The sequence below is a fragment of the Accipiter gentilis genome, chromosome 14 (genome assembly GCF_929443795.1).
Source record: "Accipiter gentilis chromosome 14, bAccGen1.1, whole genome shotgun sequence".
NCBI lineage: Eukaryota > Metazoa > Chordata > Aves > Accipitriformes > Accipitridae > Astur > Astur gentilis.
In genome coordinates, this window is record NC_064893.1 from 11,534,894 (window position 1) to 11,541,079 (window position 6,186).

The window sequence follows — 6,186 nt, forward strand, 5'->3', positions numbered from 1 at the left end:
TGCTGCCAGCAGGAACGGCACCTGCAGCCAGGCACTGTCCTACCTGCAGGGTGGCTACACAGGGACAGCTGCAGCCCTCTCTGCTCCTTGTGGGCATTTGCCGCCTCCTCCTCCTCCTCCTCCTCCTCCTCCTCCTCCTCCTCCTCCCGCTCCTCCTCCTCCTCCTCTTCCTCTGATACCACTCTTTGAAAGCAGGGGGACACTGGCCGCCTTCCCTCCGGGGCTGGTGGAAAATTTGCATGGTTCCTGGGCTCCCCTCAGACAGGGCTTCCCGCTGCCGTGCAGGGCACAGCCAAGGTCTCCCTGAGAGTGGCATTTGGCCTTGTCTCTCCCCTGCACACAAGGTGCCAGCGGCCTGTGCCACTGCTGTCACTGATGCCTGTTGATGTCTCGTCTCCTCTGGCCACTGCTTCGCCCATAGGAAGAGCCTGGGGTGGAGCTCGGTGAGCTGCAAGCAGAGGTGCCCTTTGGCACCTCCGGCTGGGACAAAGCCTGACCCCAGGAAGGCTCGTGAAGCCACCCGTGCCGTGGGTCCAGGGAGCAGCAGTGGCTCCGAGGGTGCTTTGTGCTGCTGTGTCTGCGCCAGCCAGTGCAGGCACCAGAGGATGTCCTGCCACAGGCTCTGCGCCAATGCCGCAAGGCAGCCTGCTCCTCTCTTGCTCAGGCTCACTGAAACGCCTCCCCCGAGCATGGTGTCTGTGGTGTGAGTGGCCCAGGTGTCACCCTCAGTCCCAGCAACCACGCAGGGTGGCTTGTGAGCCTCTCTCCCTGCTGCGCTGGGAGATGCCTGGGCATTTCACAGCTTCCCAGCAGTCTTGGTGCTGCTGGGGCTGATTGTTCTTTGTGCTCGGGCAGCCTGTCGTCGCTATTTCGGAGATGAGACGTGCAGAACTGCCTAAGGGACCAAATTCCTGTGTAGGATTGCTGTACTTGATACATGTCTGTTCATGTGTGTCGCATATTTGCTGGTTGCTGGTCCAATAGTTGGTTGTCTGCTGCTCTTAACTTAGAAATAGATAATGGAGATACTGCTTCAGCATGGCTTTAGTCATGAAGTCAAGAGAACCTATTGACATGTACGTTTTTAACCAAATTGTTTGTGATTTCACTTTAGTTGGTGGCAACAAGCCATGGCCTGTCACTGGCCCAGGCATACAGCGCATTGCATCAATCCCCTGCTGCTGGGAAAGACGCACATTTTCTGAGGATCCCAAATGAAATCTCCCCTCATCCTCTGTGGTAGAATTCATCAAGGATTTGCATCCAGTCTGGCAGCATCCATCCCGGCAGCATCCATCCCAGAGGCAGGTGTCAGATGTGATTCTGCAACATGCAGAAAGCTCCAGCATTTTGTGGCCTTCCTGAAGGACTGAAACCTGCCCAGACAGCTGCTGGTCCACCAAGTCCTGCACAACCCTTTCCCTGGGCTGGGTGCTGGGTCAAGAGATAACGTGCTAAAATGGGTATTTCCCTTTGGATCATCATTCATCTTGCTCACTCCACCCCAACCCAGTGGGATGGGGGAGAGAATCTGTATTGGGTCTGGCTGAGGTGGAGTTAATTCTCCCCGTAGCAGCCCTCGTAGTGCTGTGCTCTGTATTGGTAGCTAGAAACGTGTTGGTAACACACCAGTGTTTTGGCTATTGCTGAGCAGTGCTTGCACAGCATCAAGGCTGCCTCTCCAGTGGTTCCCCCCGCCCTTCACCAGCAGGCTGGGGCTGGGCAAGATCTTGGGAGGGGACACAGCCAGGACAGCTGACCCAAACTGACCAAATGGATATTCCATACCATATGACGTCAGCTTGGCTATAAAAGCTAAGTAAAGGGAGATGGAAGGGGGGGCATTCATTATTTACATTTGTCTTCTGGAGCAACCACTACTGGTACTGAAGCCCCGCTTCCCAGGGAGTGGCCAGACATCACCTGCTGATGGGAAGTAGAGAATAAAATCTTTTATTTTCCTTTGCTTTCGCGCGTGACCTTTGCTTTTGCTTTATTAAACTGTCCTTATCTCAACCCATGATCCTTTCATTATATTTTCTCTCCCCTGTCCAGCTGAAGAGGGGGAGTGATAGAGCAGCTTGGGTGGGCATTTGGTGTCCAGCCAGGGTCACCACAAAATTGGGAGGAAAAAGGTGAAACTCGTGGGTTGAGATAAGAACAGTTTAACAGAACAGAAAGGAAGAAACTAATAATAATAATAACAAAATGACAATAATAATAAAAGAATTGGAATATACAAAACAAGTGATGCACAATGCAATTGCTCACTGCTCACCAACTGATGCCCAGTTAGTTCCCGAGCAGCAATCCCCCCAGGCCAACTCCCCTGAGTTTATATACTGGGCATGACATCACATGGTATGGAATATCCCTTTAGCCACTTTGGGTCACCTGCCCTGACTGTGTCCCCTCCCAGCTTCTTGTGCCCCTCCAGCCTTCTTGCTGGCTGGGCATGAGAAGCTGAAAAAATCCTTGACTTATCCTAAGTACTACTTAGCAACAACTGAAAAACATCAGTGTGTTATCAACATTGTTCTCATACTGAATCCAAGACATAACACTATACCAGCTACTAGGAAGAAAATTGACTCTATTCCAGCCAAAGCCAGGACAGGCTGTTCCTCCATGACAGAGAGGACCATGGTGTCTTTGAAACAAAAGAGGAGCATATGCATGTGCTGCTGAGCTGTTAGGAAATGGAGAGATGAGCAGAAACCCTCTGATCTACTCTGTTTCTTGGTGTGCCCACTCCCTTTGGCAGAGCTTTACTCCTGCAGATCATTTCAACATGTGCAGCACACCCCTGGGCACTATGCTCATGTTTTTTAGAAAGATCACATTTATCTCCAAGTATGGGTCAGCAAACGGTTAGGGCTTTGAGGAATGACTGCCTTGCTGCACTTCATCAGTTAACAGCCTGGTTGGGTTTTTTTTTCTGTAGAAAAAGGAGAAAAAATGGACTGCTGAAGGCATGATAGACTTGTTCCTGAACCTGTGCTGCAGGATGCTCTAGGACAGACAGGGTTACCTGGGCAGCTAATGGTGAACAGATGTGATGTGAAAACCTCAGCTGGTTGTGGTGCTTCAGTGCCCATTTCTTTCAAAACTTGTATGCTTTACCTTCTCTAAACCCAAGCACATGGAGGACTATGGAGACTGAACACCCTCAGAGAGTGCCAGGTGAAGAAAGGAATAAGCGTCTCGGTGATGTAGACGCGCATGCACATGTCGCACATTTGTTAACATTAGTGGGAAGTCTATGTGGATACCAGAGTATGATGAGGAAAACCAGTATTTACTGGGGTAATACAGCAGACATTTTGTTTGCTTGGTAGTACTCTTCTCTTATGTATATCTCATCCTACGTAGTAAGTCTGGCCCAGCTGCTGATGCCAGGGTTCCACTGGCCACAAAGACTGCTGGAAAGCACACCAGATGCATGTGGACAGTCCCGGCCGTGTGATGAGAGCGGTGTTGTGTCAGGATGAGGCCCCAGCAAATGCACTCGTCAGCAGAGGCTGGGGGAACCCAAATCCTGCTGCTGCTATTCTGAGGCGGGGATTTCTGCGACCTGGTTCTGTACATTTTGGCATTTCAGCTAAGTCAGCAGAAATAGATTTATGCAGAAGGGCACAGACACGCAGAAGCACACTGCTCAGAAGCTGTATGTCAAAACTGGCGTAGTAGAGCAGCAGCTTTGCTTTGCTCAGCATTACTTGCTGCCTTGACGTACAAATATTAACCAAAAATGCATGGCAGCCTGCATGTTACAGATAAAATTGGCATATTCAGACTAGGGATATAATTCTCTTTCAATTTTCCAAACCTTTTTTACATCCAGACAGAATACCTACAGTCATGTTTATTTTTTTTCTGTCATGATCCTTTCTGGATCCTCTCCTGGCACAGTTAGTAACTTCCATGGTGTGTCAGAACTGGTATACTAAATCAGTGTTTTCAAGATGCTGAAAATAAAACAGGATTATCCTGGGCATGATACAATTACCAGGGGCTTGCAGAGTTTTGTGCATGCTTATGCAGGCCAATCCCTGCGCAGGAGTATCTTTCAGCCAAGAGAGGTGCGGGACACCAATACCCTTCATTAGCCTTTCTTTTTTTTCCCTTGTAAAACTTTTGACTGGTTCTGACCTCCAGTTGTAGCTGGATGTTACCACAGCAGAAAGAGGCAGTGTTGTGCTGCTGGCTATGAGGACTCCTCCAGAAAGGATCAAGGCAGAAGTTCCCGTCGTCATCCCCAGACTGCATGCAGTGTCCTGAACAAGTGACTTGAAAGCCAGAGATCCTGCCAAGGATTTAATTAGCATTGTCTCCGTGTTGCCTTGGGAAGGAGGCTTCAGAATAATGCCAGAAAAAGCCAGATATGGACTAATTTCGTACTTTGGGATGTCATTTTGGAACAAGATGCTGAGACTGTCATTCCTTGTGCTAAAGTGGCAGTCCTGCAGCTCAGAGCTGAGAGATGTGGAAGAATCCACCAGGTCCCACTTTACACTATTTCCCAAGGGATCTAGCAACACTGTAAGCTAGCATGTCCTCATATATCCCCCTTTTTGCTGGTGTAGCTCAACAGTGTGTGTCCTTAAACATACCCCTTCTCTCTCTACCAGTGCTGCACAGGTTTGTACAGTGCAGCAAGTGACATTTGTGCAAGACGAGCCCCAGTGATGCCACTGCAATGCTCCAGCCTGTCAGTGCCTTTCGATCCAAACATGCAGAGCATCATGGGTGGCATCAGACAAGGACTCCATCTTTCTAACAGAGACACTCTGTAGAAAGGACCCTCTGGTGCAAATAACACCAATAAATCAAAAGAAAACAAGTATGTATTTTAAGTTTAAGCTTGAATGTGGGTATCAATTACTCTGGTCTCTGTTTTAAGATGACGTGCTGAGGCCAGAACAAGAGAATATCTGACTGTTTAATGTGCCAACATCATCCTGAACCCTCTTTAACCTGCATCATCTCAGCAAAAAGAAAAAGCAAGATCAGGATATAAAGATAGGAGCAGGACCAATATAACAACTGTGGTGGGTACTTTTTATGCAAGCAGGTGAACAGGCTTGGGGTCTGTGCAGGATGGTCTAGCCTCAGCAGCTGGGTGCTTCTTGTGCTCCCAGTTCTTGGGATGACCCTAAAATTTGGCATTACCCTCAATCTACCCAGCAGCTTACACAGACACAGGAAGATGCCTCCTGCTCTCCTGTGCTCTCAGTGCCCTCACAGACACTGGCAGGGCAGCAGACTGCTCCCAGGCTTTTCCCTTCAGAAAGGAGAGGAGCTCTGAGACCTGCAGGGATGCTCCTGGCTGCCCACAGCACCACAGGGCAGGTCCTGCCAGCCATGCAGCCTCCGGATGTGGGTCTCACCTTCTCCCTGTGCATAGGAAGGCAGTAGTAGCAGCTTGAAGCAGTTGGGCCGTGACGAGAAGTTGAGGTCAGGTCCAGCTCAGAGCTCCTGGTGTTGCTGCTGTGATGGAGGAAGGCAGCTGCCTCTGGCAGGAAATCCTCTGAGCCACAGATAGCATCTCCTGCCTCCTCACTGGAAAGGTTTGCAAGTGGTGCTGAGGCAGCAGGAGGGGGAAGATGCCCTTTAGACTCCAGTAAGAACTAGAGAAGTGAAACACTTTGCAAAGGAGGCTCCGCACATTTATGCTACCATCATGCGCAGGGTTACAGCCCTTGTGGGGAAGCCCTGGGTCATAGCCTCACTCCAACAGCTACCCAACAGCAATCAATGAAACCTCTGAAAAGAGGGAGATATCCCCTAGCAGAGATGCTCCGCAGCGCCAGGGAAAGGCCATCCTCTTGCCAGCTGGGGCAAATGGGCTCCAGCACTTGTCCCAGAGCACTCACACAAAGGCTGCAGGACAGGGCTGCAGAAATTGTTCCCATCTCTTGTGCTTCAGCTGGGCAAGGTCTGATCTAGAGGGCTCATGCCGTGAATCTGCACAGGAGATAGCTGGTGCTGTCCTCATGCCCACCACCCTTTGTGAATACTCTTCTAGAACACCTGAGTGTTTGCATATACAAAAAAAGCCTGGTTGCCCAAGGGTGGTAAGGCACCCAAAAGGCAGGAGCTGTACTGCTGCGCCTGGCTGCAATCCTGTTCCTGGGATCTAGGCAGCAGCTGAACCTTTTCCTCTGGTCATAGTCTTTGCTTTAC